At 34.7% G+C, this 18,548-nt stretch overlaps 1 long non-coding RNA gene and 1 pseudogene across 2 annotated transcripts in view; one reads left to right on the top strand and one right to left on the bottom strand.

The window, feature by feature from the left end:
- The window catches only part of LOC112481871, a 320,221-nt gene that overhangs the window by 66,359 nt on the left and 235,314 nt on the right, over positions 1-18,548 (top strand). The gene's annotated exons all lie outside the window — the stretch shown is intronic.
- Positions 1,983-2,101, bottom strand: LOC112482004 (annotated as a pseudogene).

Raw genomic sequence — 18,548 nt, 5'->3', positions numbered from 1 at the left:
CATGTATATCCTGGGTTTGCTGCTCTTCCTTAGGAGAGGGCCAGGTGAATGAAATACATTCTGGGCCTTCTCTCAATCTGGCTTTATCTTCAGTGGATGAGTTTTTAAAAATTTGCCATCTGAATGCTATCCTTCTCTTCCAGTCTTGTTGATAAAGGATTTCCCTTGTATTCATTGGGAAAGTGGAAAGGAAGGAATTAGATGACTATTTAATGCCATTTGGCCTGAAAAAATATTTGTAATTATTTAAGCTTAACTCTTTAACTTATGTAATGCTCACCATAATCCTCATATACATGACTGCTTGATTGCGGAGTTCCTGTTTTTAATTCATCTTTGTTCATGGAAATGTACTTTCATTTATATTTTTAGAGTTTTACATTCTGAGAATGTCTTTCTCTTTGCTTCATACACGAATAACAAGTTGATGAAGTAGAAAATATTTAGATAGCAACCTTTTTCCTTCAAACCCTATAGCTGTTTATCTGTTTTCGTCTGGCCATCATTATAAAGAGGAGAAGTCTGCAGCCAGCCTGATTATTTTCCTTTGTGGATCACACTTTTTTTCTCTCTCTGGAATCTACTATGATTTTTTTTCTTTATCCTTGTAATTCAGTTTTTTTTTCTAGCATGTAATCTTTGTTCTTCATTTTGCCTAGAATGTACTAAGTCCATTTGGTTTACATACGCAAGTGATTTTTTTCTAGCTTTAGAAAGCAATTTTCAATTATGTCTGATAGTTCTTCTCTTTTATTTATATGGGTTTTCTTTTTCAGAAACATTTATAATTCTTAGATGGAATCTCTATGTCAATTGTGATTTTTAAAAAATGTCTGAAGGCTGCTTTTGTGTTGTTTCTTAAGGTTTTAATATTCACTTTATTAAAAGTAGTTTTTCAGAAATTCAGTTTTTCTCAAACCTTTAAGTTTACCTTACACACTTTTGATTTATGAATCCAGTAAATTTTAACAATTGTTTTCAGAGGAACCTTTGAATAATGTTTGTTCAATTTTAGTTAAACACATTTAATGCCCAAGCAGGTCCCTTTACAACTTAGTTAATAAAATCCCCTAAGTATTTAAAATCCATTTATACATTTAATACATTCAGTTTTCTTTTTAAGCTTTCAGATGCCTGACCTACTAACCAGATCTTAACAACTCCAATAAATCTAATAAATTTACTTTAAATTATGAATCACATATTCTCCTACCCATTTCAATACTTTTAAACTTGATTAAATTCTCTAAATCTTTCCACTAAAAGGTAAAGATTGAAAATCCATTTCTCAGTTACACCTTTTAAAATGGAATCACAAGGCTAATGTGTCATATTCAGTGATCAGCCATACGCTTTTAAACATTAAATCTCTTTACATACTACATATGGAAATATTGCCCCGTAATTAGAAACCTATTCCTGTACTTACCACAAAAGTATTAATTCTGTAGGTTTGATTTACTTTATCATCTCTATATTTAATACAAACTTCCTGGAAGGAAAAGATACTATCCCTCTAGATTTTATTATGTAAAATAAATTGAGGTTTCCATTCCATACAAGTTGGAATTACCTTCAGGGAGAATTGGGTGCAGTGTTCCATCAGTTGGCTGAGAATACGTTTTGGCTAGAGATTTTTGACCAAAATGCATACAGTCTAGGGTGATAGCATAGTATTGTTGTTATGACAACTGGAGGCTCCTAATAACTCCTTTTAGATAAGGTTTCTTCCTTCTGGTTTAAATTATGTAGTTCTTACTTTTGACTTAAGTAAGTGGGATCCGGTACCCCTTCCCTATTGCAACTAACTACAAAACTGCTAGTTCGAAGTTTGCATTTCTTTAGCTTTTTAAAGTTATTTTTTATTTATTTTATTTATTTATTTTATATTTTATTTATTTTTTTGGGCGAGGCAATCCTCAGTTGACTTCACATATTGCAAGGAATTTGTCAGCTTACAATCACTTATTTTTTATGTTTTACACTTACAGCACCTGGTCTTCCTAGGTGGTCTCCTATCCAAGTACTAACCAGGCCCGACCCTGCTTAGCTTCCGAGATCAGATGGGATTGGGCTTGTTCAGGGTGGCATGTCTGTAGACTTAAATTTATTTTAATGTATTTATCTTTATCTCTAGGGCCATGTATATATTTCTTTCCTATGATTTGAATAATGGCAATAATGCAACAACTGATTTATTGAGCATTTGCTATGTGCCAGATTAAGTGCTTTGCACAATATAACTTTTATTCCTCACTGCAGTCCCATGAGGAAAGAACTATGAATTTAATTATTATTATAATTTTTTAGGCAAAAAGAAAGAAAGTAACTTGAACAAGGTCACATAGTGACAGATCCAAGATTTGAACCCCGGCAATATCTTTGTGCTTCCTCACTAGGAAATACTATTTATTTTTATATTGTAGCTAAGACAAATGACACTTTAAGTCTAAACTATTTAGAGAGAAGTGACCTTTCCTAGGTTCAATATTCCAGCTAAGGTTGTAGTTAACTTCCTTCCCACTGTCTTTGCTGCCTAATTGAATTCTTGATTCATTGACAGGATCTTCATGCACTTGAAGAGCCACCAGTCATGCAATTGCATTGATGTTCTGGCAGTGTTTGCCTGCATCTGTTATCACAACCACTGCTAATCATATGCTGTTATATGTCCTGCCTTCTTACCTGGCATTCGTAGAGATTGCAGTACACATGTTCTTCCCATCCCTATCGCTCTTTTGATTTTCTGCAGTGTAAATTCCACTCTACCATCGTCCATATCAGTTTTAATTATGTTATTATAATTTTAGTTTTCTTAAGTCTTCCTTGTTCCACCTTGTTCTTTTACACTCAGTTTATTGTTTTCAAAACTCATTCTATTGTCTTGTATTCTTGATCTTTTTTTTTTTTTTTTCCTACTGGATTCCTCGTTGGCTATCATTGAGGGCATAGCCCCTTGGACAGTACCCATTTTTAGGAGTGTGCTCTTCCGCGATCTTTTTCCTCTTTTTTTAATGTGACCTTTTTTTCAAGCATCCTTGCGGAAGGGAAGAGGTCTTCTCACAGTGCGCAGCAAGAGAAGAGGAAGTAACACATCACTCACTATCTAGCTCTTGCCTTACTATTTTGTGGGGGTTTTAGTCTGCATAAATGAAGAAAAGTCAGTTATAGGAGGTGGGAGGAGAGTGAGGAGAGGGAATAAACAGGCTCTGGCTCCTCAGGCTTGTGGTCCTTCAGGTCAGAGTCTCTGAAGCCCTTCAAGCATAAATTATAATCCATGTTTGTGAGCCATACATTAAGTTGAAATACTTCGCAGAGTCTAGTAATAGTTACCTATAACTCTTATTTTCTGATGGTGTTGTGGGTTTTATATTTTTCTATGAATTTGTAAGTATTTTAGCTAGGAATCAGGAAAGGCCATTTCAAGAGTTGCTAGCCAGATGTCATTTAAATCAGAAGTATTTAGCTATAATTCTTGAAGTCCTTGATAGAACAGGTTTGATATCCCAAACGACTTATTTCTGGATTTTAGTGTAGACTTGGATTTATCTCATTTTTTTCTTTTTATCTGAAAGATAATCTTTAAAATCTTATATTTCTAAGTAACCAGAACTGTATTTTATTTTCTTATTCTCAAGAACCCAAGCAATGTACGTGACTTAAAAAGATAAATATAAAACCTTTATTTAGCTCATGTACTTTTGTAGTAGAAATAAAAATAAAGAAGGCAACATTTTGTTCTGTAAATGTAACAAATAACAACAGGACAGTGGGCCAGGATGAGAGGATAAGAAGGGGAGGATTCTCAAAGACAAATCTTTACTATTCCACCAGAAAACACCATTGGCTCTCTGTGGTGGAGTAGAGTTTAAATCCTTTGCCTGGCATTCAAAGCTACCTACAATCTGGATCTCATCTGCTTTTGCAACTCTTTCTCTTACCACCTCCCAATTGAGCCTTGCACTAAAGATAAAGCAGCCTAATGGGCTGAACTTTGCAGCAAATCTGTGCTCTTCTGCCCCTATATCTTTCTTCACAATATCTCCTACCAGAGTCTGCTCATCTTCCAAGGCCCAGCTCTTGAAATACTCCCACATTTATGGTCAGACACTGCCTTGTATTTGCAACTACCTGGGTTCCTGTCTTATCTTTCAGCTCGATTGTACTTTCCAGTCTGACAAGCACCCCACATTGCGTTCATGTTTGTCCAGCAAACTGAGTTGCACAGAGTAGGACCATAATGAATGGGTCATTTGATTGAAACCAGAGTTACAGCAGAAGGAAAATGAAAGGATAAATAAATACATAAATAGGTAGTAAAAAGAGACAGGGCAGACACAGAAAATAGATATGACAGATAGAAGAGAAAAAAAGAAAAGGCAGGTCAACAGGGAGGAGTAAGATAGACAGACATCACTTTATATATATTTTCATTGACACGTTTGTTAGCATGCCAGCACCTTTAGCATCAGAGAAAAAGTCTGTCTACTTTTATTTACAAATTGCAAAGCTTATGTTGGAAGTAAACATTTATTTTCCCAGAGAAAGCTACAGCTTTCGTATTGTGTCAGAAAATGTGTTCGATTTTTTCAAAAGTGTTTTGGAAACTTTAGGGTGTCTATCAATTTTCCAGTTATTCCTGTGAGTCTCTTGGACATTCGCATTCTACCATTTTTGCCTAATCTTTGTTATTTGAGATATTAAGGCTGGGTCCTTTCACAAAGTCAGAAAGATTTTATTTGAGATCAGCATTGATTTCATTGTGTGTACATTAAAAAAAAAAATCCAAGCTATCATTTTCTCAAATCCAATCGTTTTTGTTTTTATTTTGTTTCATGGTGGGGATCATATAAAGAAGAAAACAGTTTCAGAGTACACGCACTCATTGGGAAGAAATGAGTTGCTCCCTGTTCACAGTTCTGAAGCAGTTCTTATTAAGCCTCCTGAGTCTTAATTCTGAGCTAAGTCATCTCAAATGCCCACTGCAGCCAGCTTAGGCCGTGGATTGTCATGTTACTGCTAGTTCAGTACCACCTCATAACAATTTCTCTCCTGCCAAATGAAACGAAGACTAACTGTGATTTCTAGGCTACTTCCCACTTTAGCTTACTCCAAGGTTCTAGTCAGTCAGAGATTTAAACATCCTGAAGCCTTTGTAATGCATGCCCTTGCTGAAATGGGGTAGAACTGACTTTATGGCTATTTGAATTTACGTCATTTCTTTGTGGGAATGAGTTTCCAATTTCTTTGTCTGAGTCTACTGCATGGTGACAAATCTTAAGGTGGTGATTCTGCAGTCTGGCTGGCAGCCATGTTTCCCTCCTCACTACCGTTGGAAGACATTTCTAGTGGAGAGGGAGGTCCAGGGGAAGACACTGAGAAGGGTGTATGGTAGGAAAAGCTGCCAGTATTAAGGTCAGTTCAGGATGAAAGTATGCAGAAACCCCCTGCATTATTGAAAATTTTGTCATTAGAAGCCAAGATTTAGAAGGTGAGACTATAGCAATGGAGGTGGTGGGGTGTAGGGATGAAAGTTATTTCAGGTAGAGGCCTTAGCATATGCAAAGATCCAGAGCCAAGTGAGAACTATGCTCTAAGAAGTGAGAGTGTAGGTAGAACATGGTGTGAGATTGGGGGAAGTGGAAAGAGATAAGTCAAGAGAGAGAAACCAAGGGTCTTGTACACCAAGAGAAGAAACCAGGACTTTGAGCTTCAGAGAATAAGAAGAGCTAATACCATGAAATGAAAGAAAAGATAACACGTGCCTGAGGATTCAGTTTGGTAACCATAGCCTGCCTTAAGTCAGGGCTGCTACTAGTCCAAACAGAGCCTCTGTATGAGTTAGAATTAGGCTCTGGTGGATGATGTCTTCATTATTTGTTGCTGTAGAACCAACTACTCCAAAGCAGAGTAGCATAAAACAACCATTTTATTATGCCCAGGGATGTTGTGAGTCAGGAATTTGGATGGGGTCCAGCAGTGTGGCTTGCCTCTGCTTCTCAATGTCTGGGGCGTCAGTGGAGAAACTAGAAGGCTGGAGGTGACACAGCAGCTGAGTATCATCTGGAGATGTTTTCATATATGTGTTTCCTGGTTGATAGCTGTCAGCCAAGACCTTAGCTCAGACTGTGAGACAGAACACCTGTGCGTGTCATCTCCGTGTTACCTGGGCTTCCTCGTGGCATGCCAGCTATGTTACAAGAGTGGATGTCCCAAAAGGCAAGAAGAGGAAGCTGCCACTTTGTCACTTCCAGTATTCTATTGACTGAGCAGTAAAAAGCTTAGAATCAAAAGGGATCAAAGTGGAACCATAGATCCCACTTCTTGATAGGAGGAGTATCAAAGAACTTGGAAGCCATTTGTTCTTTTTGTTCTTAGATTCTGCATATAAGTGAAATCACATGGTATTTATCTTTCTCTGTATGACTTATTTTAGTCATCATAATAACCTCTAGGTCTGTCCATATCGTTGCAAATGGTAGCATTTCCTTTATTTTTAATGGCTGAGTAATATTCCATTGCATATATGAACCATAACTTTTTAATCCAATTATCTGTCGATGGACATTTAGGCTGCTTCCATATCTTGGCTATTGTGAATAGAGTTGCAGTGAACATAGGGGTGCATAGATCTTTATGAATTATTATTTTGGTTTTCTTTGGATAAATACCCAGAAGTGCAATCGCTGGTCAAAAAAGGTATATCCATTTTTAACATTTTTAGAAACCTCCAGATTGTTTTCTGTAATGGCTGCACCAATTTGCAATCTTACCAACAGGGTATGAGGGTTCCCTTTTCTCCACATCCTCACCAACACTTGTTATTCATTGATTTATTGATGATAGACATTCTAATAGGTGTGAGGTGATATCTTATTGTGGTTTAAATTTGCATTTCTCTGATGATTAGTGACCTTGAGCATCTTTTCATATGTGTATTTCCTCTATTTTAAAAGTACTAACCTATTTTTCTCTTAAAAACTTCCAAGTTTAAATATTTATCAAGTCAGAGAAGTTTCTAAAGTTTTAAAAAATTTGAATCACATTCTAATATGTTTGAACCTTTCCCCAGATCTTTCCTGAAGCAATTGCCATTAATAGAATGTGGGCAAGAAAAAAGTTGAAGATAACGTGTACCGATGAGAAATGGCTACTGAGATAAAATTAATTGAACTATGGGCTAAGATAGCATATTTATGACCCCACTGAGGAGGGGGTGCGAAGGTAATGAAGAGAATTTGGGACAGAACACCATCTTGTGCCAGCTACTATCTGACCCCGTTAGCCAAGGACTGCTTTGAATGTTACACAGATTAAAGAGGAAGTCAGAGGCAGAAGGGCTGGGGGCCTCATTTGAGGAAGAAAGGACATTCATATATATGGCATATTTATATAGCTTACACTGAGAGATTGATTAGTAATATTGTATTCTATATGTTCTGATTTATTTTCTGATAGTAAGTCATCCAAGGTCGGAAATTGAGTCACATACTTATTTTGTATATTTTAGTATCCAGCCAATGCCAGGCCTATAACAAGGCCATTAAAATGAAGTAAAATTCAACAGTACTTCTTAACCAATGGCCTTTACAGCCAAAGTTTTTTTCCTTTATTCTTTTGTGAATCCACGTCTCTTCTTTCCTTTCTGGATTAGGAGATCTTGATCACATTAAGAGAAGAAAAAATGTCTTTAGGAGTCATTAGTAGAAAAACTGGCTTTAGATTGTCTGAGAATCATCTGAATATTCAAATTCTAAGAGTGGAAGTGTTTTTGGTCATTGGAAGATTGTAAATAAATACATTCTGTTTATTACATATTAAAAGTTGGGGATTCTTTAAAGTGAATGGAAAATTTGTGCAGCTATTTCATGTTCTTAAATGCTGCCTTTTGGAAAATCCCAGGTAAAATCAGAAAGACCTAAATGGGTCCACTGGGATTCAAACCAAAGGTTCTACTTTAGTGGGCCCTCTGGTCAAATTTCAGTTTCCTCTGAATGTTTAGTTACTTCAGAACACCAGGAAAATTCCTGGGCTGCTATTCCCTCTAGGAGCAGAAGGAAGAAGAGACGTGATCAGGGCTTGAGGAGATGGCAGCTGAGGAAGGAGAAATTTTTTGTTGTCTTGTTTTTGGCTGTCTGCCTACGGGTTGTAAAAGGGACCATGAAATACTCTTATTTAAACTGCCCTGCAATGTGAATTTCAAGATCTGGCCTCTTTTCCTTTAATCCATTTATTTACAAGACTATAACATTGTTAGTTTATTTGTCTACTTGATGACGATTCTAATGGATTCATTTTTACCCTTGCATACTTTTTTTTTTTAACTCACTTAAGAAATGTGAAAAAGACTACTGATTTTTTAAAGCTCTGCTCTTCTTCATTTGGATATACTGTTTTTGACTTGGGTTGAAAGCACCTTTTGAGGAATGTGATATTAGTATAATACTATATCTCATCTGCTCAAGGCACTATTATTTTATGTGCCATTAAGAAAGGAAAAAACGATGTCAGTTAATTGTAAGGTACCAGATGCCATCAATTGTGAGATGCATTCTGATTTCAGAGATATTAAAAAGCAAAAAAAAAGAATATTGTAGAATCAGTGAAATGAGGTGTACATCCTTGATTTTTTATCACTGAATACACATGTATAATTTTACATAAATACAATATTCCTTCTTTAATCCCACTATTGCCATATCTATCTACCTATCCATCTACCTCATGTAATTAATTTTACGTATATATCATAATTAAATTGTATAATGTAATATAGAAAAACTATATCATGTGTAATCCATATTTATCTCCATGATTGTATAATCAAACATAAACCTATACACACACATACAGAAATTTTAGGTTTTATAATAACATACTTATTATAAGCATTTTTTTTCTACTTTTAGATTTTGTCACTGAAAATAGCTAATGGAAACTACTTTTATCCTAACTGGCAGAGTTGCAATTCATTTTTGAAGGCTATGTGATATGCCATGATGAATCCAATTGATAAGCATTCATTTTGTTTCCATTCTGTTGTCGCTATTGTTAACTTTTACAAACAGTGATACAATAAGTATTCTGTATCATGTTCTTATGTCTTTGAGTTTTATTTCTTTGACTAGATTCCCAGGAGGTAGAAATTTTGGATAAAAGATATGTGTATTTTTAATGAATATAGACAGATTGTTTACCAAAATGGCTTTTACAATTCACATTTCCTTCTAAACACATTTATATTCTTATGTACGTTTGTCCACTTTAAGAAATGTAAAATGGACATATTTTTAAAAAGCTCAACACCAATAATAATGATTATTATTCTTTCATACTTTGCCATCTGATGAACATAAAGATGTTTCATTTGCTTTCAAGTACATTTTTTGTATCACTAGTGAAATTGAACATTTTCTGGCCATTTATATCAACTCTTCTATGAGTTTTCTCTTGTTCTTTTCCTCTGGGGAGAAACTGTTTGCCTTCCTGCCAATTTGTAGGAGTTTTTGTGTACACATCACATATTAACTGTTTTCCTCTATTTTGCAATATTTTTTTTCCAGATATTTTCCTTGTCTGTTATATTTGTTTAAGGTAACTTTTGCCATCAAAAGCATCTAGTTTTTACTTAGCCAAATGTGTCTGTTTTATCTCTTACAGTATGTGACTTTCCACTTTGGGCAAGGAAGGTCTCTCTGCCCCTTAGTATTACACATAGTCTCCTAGATATTCTTGAAATATTTTCATTTAATGGTTTTATGTTTATATCTTTAGTACATCTAAAATATGTTTTGCCATATAGTGTAAAATCAATGGTCCCAACAACTTTTTTCCAGATAGATAACCAGTGATCCATTTTTTACCCAGTGAAATGAAATGTTACTCTTCTCTATATTAAATCCTCATATGCTAGCATCTGATTCTTGATTTTCTATTATGTTCCAGTGACTTAATTTTCTATTACTAAATTAATACCATATTCTCTTTATTGTATGTTTTGATATCTGGTAAACAAAGTCTTCTTTTATTATCTTTTTAAATCCTTTTAAAAAATCCTTTTCTTGCCCATTTTGGGTATTTATCCTTTCATATAAAATGTATGATCATTATAGCTAAAATTTTTAAATGTCATATTGGAACTCTAGTTTAAATTGCATTAAAATTACATATAAGTATAGATAGATATTTATATAAACATTTTTTGTGGTATTAAGTCTTCCTATCTGATAATATGGACCAATTTTAAGTGATATCATACTGTTTTCTTTTTCTACTCTCTTAGCACAATTTAGAATTATAATAACGCGAGATTTAACTAGTGACATTTCCTTGATTTTCTATGCCCTAGAATAGTTTAAATAACACTGGAATTATCTGTTCACCAGAGCATTTGTAATTGTGCTAGTATTTTGGTGATGGTGAGATGCTCAGTGATGATAAGATGCTAATGTTATTTTGTACCCAGGAGCTAGGAATGAGTTTGTGTCAAGCAATGTAGAAGACAGTCCTGTACAACAAATTATTATCCCATTGAAAATGCCAGTAGTGCCCCAGTTGAAAAGCACTGGGTTTGAAAAACTCAACTGAGAACCAGATTTCAATGCTTCTTTTTTAAAAAATTTTTTAACCTTTCAAACCTCTGTGCTAATGATTCTCTTTCCTTTAGGTTTAAAAGTATATTCCCATAGATTTTGGTATGAAATATTCTTCTGTTCATTGTTTTCAAAATAGGTTGTGATTTCTCTTTTGATTTCCCCTTTGGTCCAAGAAATTTCTAAAAGTATGTCTTAATTTTTTCTTAGTTATAGTTTTTGTGGAAGAAACTTTTTATAATTAATTTCTAATTACATTATTTTATAATTGGACTATGTAGCATGTATTTTTTTTAATATGTTAGATATTTTCTTTGTGATTAAGTTAATGATTTTAAAGATGATTTATGGATCTTCTCTCTCTGTCTCTGTCTCTGTCTCTGTCTTTGTCTCTCTGTCTCTCTTTTTCTTTCTCTGTCTCTCTCTTTCTCCCCCTACCTACACACATTCTATATCTGAGAATTAAGAAATTTAATATAGATTATATTAGTTTGCTAGGGCTGCATAGTAAAATACCACATATTGCATGGCTTAAACAACAAAATTTATTTTTTCACAGTTCTGGAGGCTAGAAGTCCAAGATCAAGGTTTCAGCAGGTTTGATTTTTTTCTGAGACCTTTCTTCTTTGGCTTCTGGATGGCCACCTTCTTGCTGTGTCCAAATTTCCTCTTCTAATAGGATATCAGTCAAATAGGATTAGGACCCACCCATATGACCTCTTTTCACCTTAATTACTTTTTAAAGGCCCAGTCTCCTTATATAGTCACATGAATTTTGGGGGAGGTAGAAAACTAAGCCCCTAAACATGTATTTATTAACTAAAGTTTTTAAATAGCACTATTCAATTTCTCTCTGATCTTATTTTTTTGTGAACTAGAGTTGTGTAACGCTCAAAAAGATACATTGATATTTCAAACTAAAATTATATTTTCATCAAGGTCTCACATTTGTAATAATTTTTATTTTTTATATTTAGCTGTTTATGTAATTATATAGAATTATAATTATAATATCTTCTTAACCTATGCCTTCTATTGAAACCTAATGATCCTCTATTTCCTGTTTAGGGCTTTTAACATTAAATTCCACCTTGTCTAATATTATCTTTGCCTATACATTTGTTTTCAACATTTTTAAATCTCTTTTAAATTGTTTTAATTGTTTCTTTTAAACTGCAAAAGTAAGGTTTTCTTCTTTATTCCAATTAGACAGTCTCCCGCAATGGAAGAATTCAGTTGGTTTGTTTTGAGTACAATGACTTGATTTTATTATTCTCTTCTTGCTTCAAGACTTGTGTTGTTGTTCTGCTTTTCCCTTATCCAAATTTTAATTCGTTTGTTCATTCTCTTATTCATTTGGAAGATTTACTTTGCTGCTTCAATTTACTAACGGTTACGTTTCCTTTTTCTACACTCATAATTTTACATATATTTCTCTAATATTGCTTAAAAATGAAAAGCTATTATTTTCTTACTAAGAGGCACTGTTCCCTTCCATTTATTGCACCCCAGTAGAGTGAACTTTTGAACACAGCCACTTATTTTCTTCCTCCCTCAATGCCACCTTTCCCTTGTCAAGATTCTTACTGTCCTTTCCTCTCTGTAGTCTGTAGACATTGTGTCGTCATCCTCGAGGTCTAAGTGTTGCCGATGACAAGTCTGATACCTGTCTGATTTTTTTCTTTTGTGATAGCTTGAAGTTCATTAAATTTTCTCTTTATGCTTAGAATTTATGAATTTTTTTAGGAAAGTCTTAAGCCTGTGTCTTATTAATCTATTCTTAAACCTTGTCCTTTCATTCTGTACACTCAAATCTTTCTTCGGTTCAGAGAAAATTTTCTCTGTTATTTGTTTAAATATTGTATCTCTGTCATCCTTTCCTGTCTTCTTCTGGGAAAAAAAAAAAAAAACACTATGTTCTTGGATTTTTCCTTCAAAGCATTTTCTTTTCTTTTTTTTTTTTTTTAAAGTTTCTAACTTTTTATATTTTTTGTTTCTAACTTTATATTTTCATTTCTTCACATTTCTATTTCTTTATATTATTTTTTCTGTCTATGCTTTGGCTTTGTGTTTTGAGATGTTTCTTGCACTTGATTTTCAAAGTCACTAATTTGTATCTTAATAATAACCACTCTATTTTCAAATTCACTTCTTTAATTGTTTATATGCAAAATCATGGTCTCTTTTTTTTATTTTCCTCCACAAAATTATTTTTGTTCTTTACTTAATTATGATTGTTTTTATTGTATATTTTTATTAAAAAATATATTTTACATCATTGTCATTTATTTTTTCCAGCAATTCTATTTTCATAGACATGCATTCTGTTTGCTCTGAATGAGTTTCCTCTCTCTGGCTTTATTATAATTTTAAAAGATATATTTTTTTCATTCATTAATTTATTTACTCTTTTGATATCCTCACAGGGACTCAGTTCTGGTTGCTGGAGATCTTAGCACAATTTAGTGGCAGCAATTCAGGCAATGAGTGGTAGAAGGCACTGTGGTCTCTACATTCTAGGTGTTCTGGGTAGCTCCAGCCTCCCACAGAGGCAACAGGGAGAAACTTTTTGTCCCAGTTTTTATTAGACTCTGCAGGGCTAGGGACACGGAGGACCAGGCCCACCTGCTTAGTTACTTCTTATTTGCTTATCTACTACTTCTTGTCTAAGGATCTCAGGTGTGCTCGGGGAGCTTAGAACCCACTGAGTTCTGCGGGTCAAACTCTTTCCAGCATCTTGGAACTTGTGAAACTAGTGCTAGGACTCTCTGACATTAGTTGCCTATAGTCTCTTGCTCATTTAGCTCCTATGTGAAAAACGCGAATCATTTCTCCCTTTGGGGACTCACTCTAAAAGGAAGGCCTTATTTCCACCCAGCAGTTGTGGGATCCGAGAGCAGCATTGGGAGTATATCTGTAGCAAACTTTAGCAAGGTAGCCATATTTTCAGAATCTCCAGAGGCCTTGTTTAAAATGGTTACATTATAAATTAGCAAAATCTTAGCAAAATTCAGAGCGTTTCCTAGCCTTTTAAATCAGGAGAAGTAATCAATCTAGGCTGATTCTTTGCCTTAATGCACATCGGCAATGAGAGCTTAAATGGCAAATGATGTTTTTTTCTTTCACATGTGTGAGATGGAGGAACATTTATTGTAAAAGTTAAGCAGAGTGACAGCTTGCTTTGGCTGATGTGTAAGAGTTCTTGACTGGGCTGCTTTCCTTTCTTCCATAATAAGTAGTTAATAGAAATTCACTGACCTGCAGTGCAGACTTAATTTATTGCGTATATCAAGTTGATTTAACAGGAATGGAATGTGGTGGAACAATAGCTTCCCCCTCTCCCCACCTCTTGGTGATCCTCCGACATTTCATCTGGAAAGAAAATCAGATTTAACACCATGTAGAACCTTTGTGATTTTAAATAATTGGCCCGTGTTTGAAAAAAAAAGTATTTAATCAATGGCAATCATCTGTTTATTTGAAAAACCATTGGGTTGGGGAGGTGGTATTTGTCTTTAAAATTTTCACTTGTAGGAAAGGCCGAAATGGCTGAGTACACTATGTACTTTGCACTGTACAAAAGAAGAACTGAAAATCCTGAATTGCTGCTTTCTTTCATGGCATGTTCTCTATTTAGAAAATCCTTAATTAATTTTGTGTGAAAGCAGACGGTCAAAGGATTTAAAGAAGCAGAACAACATCTTGAATTCCCTTCTGCTTGCAAAGTGGAGAAAGTGAAAATGGTAAACTGATTAAAAGAAGTCATCTTGAAGTCTACCATGATAATGAGATGTAAATAACAACAGCAACAAATCTGAATCATTTAAGAAAGTTTTTCCATTTAAAATGCATTCCCCCCACCCTGCCCCCAACTTTGTTCTCCTGAGGCTTCAGCTATTTAAAAGCATGATATTGGAACTAACCCAGAATCACTTTTAATTAGCACAGAAATGCTAATTATACTTTTTCTGTGTGATGTTTAATGCGAGTTGTCAGGGCATTGCGTTTTTCACATCACTCGCAGTGAGGTACGCACGATCACCAGACCCATTTAAAAATTATAAAGGCCATTCCATCCAGGCTGAATATTATTTTTTAGACTATAGGGATCTGCTAGAAGATGCTTGAAAATAATGGCATCAAAGTGAAAAAGTGACCTTTTTATTCACTCTAGACACAAGCATATTTCATTTTATTCAATATTTGTGGTCGGTGCAAGTCAAATTTTCCCATCGAATCATTTAAAATACCACATAAAGCTTGATTTTGAAGGAAAGCTGCTTTTCATGAAATAGTCTCTTTTGAAAAGCAAATAGCTGCCCTCTCTTCATTTTACAGGTTTGGGGCTTTGCATTTAGATTTTCTTAAAGGAAGGTCTATCTGTGTTCTTGATGTGATTTTTTAAAAAAGATAATAGCTTCAAGAATGCAGTGGATACTATTTTTTAATAAAGTCTGTTGTATAAATTTAATTCAGCACAAACTTAATTAACTTTATTTTTGTTACTTAAGACAATTAGACCTAATCCTTCCCTTTGCTCAATCACATAACTGTCCCTTCCAAACCTCAAAAACAAAACAAACACATCCCACTAGAAAAATCTAACATAAAATCTTACATTTTACCGACATTTATCAGAATCAGAGTGAAAGTCTAAATGGCTTTTAAGGTCTATATTTATCATGATAATTTTGAGATTCTATATAACAAAGGGGATTAATTCTATACTATGTTAATTTTTAAAAAATATTGATGTAATGAGTACTAGAGTCAGAAAACTGGAGGAAAAAAATTCACAAAACTTTGTATTTAGGGGGAACAATTTTTTCCCCTTCAACTAAAGTAAATCCTCTCTAATTTTACCTCACTTAGAAAAAAAATCTGAATTATTTTTTAAAAGCCTGAATTGCAAAATATTTTAAAAGAAGTTGAATTTGATGGCTTTTGGTACACTTGGCCAACTATATAATGATAATAGCAACACCACAGCGATCACTGTAATATTTATTGACTGCCTGCTATGGTCCTGGCACTGCGCTATGTGCTCTACATAATAATACCAAGTAAGAACCACTATTATCTCCATTTTATGACAGAGGACAATATGGCTCTGGATATTACGGAGCTCGCCCAAGGCTTCACAGCTAGCGAGTGACAAGGATGGGCCTGGCTGGTACTAAAGCCTTCTGTTACCCATTGCTCTATATGGTGAAATTTATGTTTTTTGTGATATAGGAGAAAGTCTTAAAGGTGTTTTTTTCTCCCTTTGAAATCATGTTAATATGACCCCATAGTCGTGCTTTTACTGTGCTTAGAAAATCATTTCTTCTTATCTGTGGCAAAAGCAGAACTCTGTTGATTGTGGTTTGAATGCTGACTGCTGTGGACTGAATTGCACCTCGCCCCACCAATTCATATGTTCAAGCTTTAACCCTTGATGTGTTGGTACTTGGAGGTGGGGCTTTTGGGAAGTAATTAGGTTTAGATGAGGTTATTTTGGTAGGGCCCCAATTCTGAGATTCGTGCCCTTATAAGAAGAGGAAGAGACACCTGGGCTCTTTCTCTCTGTCTCCCATGTGAGGACACAACCAGAAGGTGGCTGCCTACAAGCCAGGAAGAGAGCCCACATCAGGGAACCAATTCAGCTGGCACCTTGTTCTCAGACTTCCCAGCCTCCAGAACTGTGAGAAATAAATTTCTGTTATTTAAGCCACATGGTATTTTGTTATGGCAGCCTCAGCTGACTAAGACACTGACAAAGTGCAAATAAATGAATATAATGGACTAGTCGATGCAGAAAGTTAAATGACAAGAATCTAAGTATAACAATGTCAAACACTTATGAGTTTTACTGTTTCCCGGGCACTGATCCGTGTGCCTTAAGTGTGTAATTTACTTGACTGATCCTCACAATAATCCTCTGTGGTAGCTGCTATTATTATCGTCCTTCCCATTTTACAGCTGAAGGTACTGAGGGATAGAGATGTTGAGCAACTTATCTAAGGCACAGCTCTAGGTAGAACCAGAATAGAACCAAGAATCCAAACTCAGACAATCTAGCTCCAGAACTTATGTTTTTCCTTCTTATTCTCCCAGAGGCTTAAAGTCAGTGTTCTTATCTGTAAAATGGGCATAATGACTGCCTCATTTATACGGCAAGGAGAAATAGATGAAGTCATGAATGTGAAACTACTAAAAAAAGAGCAAAACAATAGAAGGTATTTATTAGGATAAATTTATTAGGATAAAATTTAGTGAATTTATTTCTACTCCAACCCTTTCAAAAATAAATTGAGATAAACTGTGTAAAAAGGGCATAAAAATAAGGTCAATAGGAAAACAGATTTAAGCAGAGGAGGAAGACAGAGCCACAAATAATGGTAAGCCTTCTAATACCCGAGATGAAAGGTGAAACACTAGCTACATAGTTTTAGCGATAAAATAGAAAATAGAATGTTTTCTCAGGGGAAAGAAAATTTTTCCTCTACCATTACATGTAAAAAGAAACTTTTTCTCATGTTGGAGCTTCTAAAGTGAACATAATGGTCAGTGTTTCCACAGAGTAAGCAATTTGATTGATTATAATATCATCACTTCTGTTTCTCTCTTCTTGTCATGGTAGAGATATTAAGGAGCCATGGAACCTTCAAATTTGGTCGGCAGGAGGGAAATGTTGTAGAATATAAGGATATAGATAATTTAAGTCTAGATAATCAACCCTTAAATTGTCAAAAATTGACTCTTTTCCAAAGAAGGCCTCCCAAGTGTGCCAGACAGATCTGCCATGGCTGTGACGATACTAACCACCAGGTCATTTCACACTGAGGCCATGTAGGGTATGATGTCGATGCATAATTAGATGATTAGATGCGGTTTCTGCTCTTGGGTCCAAGTTTTAAATTAGACACAGCATATTAGTGCAGAGCATGGATCAGAATATAGATAAGGGAAACAGATATGCATTGTAGAATATATAGAAAATAAAGAAAAATATAAAGAAGTAAACATTAATCAAATTACCATTATTGTTACTTTTTGATAAATATGTCATTCCAGTCTCTTATTCTCATTCTCTTCTATAAATAGATATGTAGATACAGATGTGATATAGCTATTATATAGATATAGATAGATATAGATGTAGATGCATGCATGTGTTCACATACATGTATTTAGAGGTTCAGAGATTCAAACAGGTTATGTACCTTTCCCAAAGTTTTAGAGCTAGTAAGTGGCAAAGATGAAACTCAGATCCATTTTTGTCTGATACTAAAGTTCCATTATATTAATTGCCATTTTACATTCTAAATATGTCAAATTTTGATACATTACTTTATGAAGGTAGAAGCATACATTATTTAGTGCTTTGTACTGTGCTATCCCCTCCCCAATCAAGTTACATCAGGAACAGTGTTTTAGGTTATTAGTGTTTTTCTAAAATATGATTTTTGATATTTTAAATATTCTATTATAGACCATCATTCATTTAATTTTCTTAAATCTTTAGATTTCCAATGTTCACAAGTTGTTATGTGTCATTCATAAAGGAGAAGATGATAAACTCTGCTTAAATGTATCAGCAGAAACTTCATCATCGAAGAGAAGGCACTTGGGCTAGATCTTGAAGTTGCCTGGGGGTTGACTAGTTGAACCTGCAAAAAAAGAACACACCCAGGGGTATCTGAGAGGAGACAAATAAGAAACATGTTAAGGATAATGAATCACCAGAACTAAGCAATTCTTTGGATCAAGGAGTAAAGGCAGGATGATATAGGAAATATCTGATATTTCTGCCTGCACAGTGTTCCGCCTTCTATTTTCAGTTTTAGAAATAGCATCTCGGTTTTTCTCTGGGTAATTACTCCTCCCTCATACTCAGTCCATTTCCCAATTCTGTTCACCCAGGTGTATATGGATGACCCAACAGTTCCATCTCCCTGGCTATAATAATGAGTC

Source organism: Pteropus alecto, unplaced genomic scaffold (genome assembly GCF_000325575.1).
Source record: "Pteropus alecto unplaced genomic scaffold, ASM32557v1 scaffold94, whole genome shotgun sequence".
In the NCBI taxonomy this organism is placed as follows: Eukaryota; Metazoa; Chordata; class Mammalia; order Chiroptera; family Pteropodidae; genus Pteropus; species Pteropus alecto.
The sequence above is the reverse complement of the archived record's forward strand: the minus strand, read 5'-3'. Positions and strand labels throughout refer to the sequence as shown.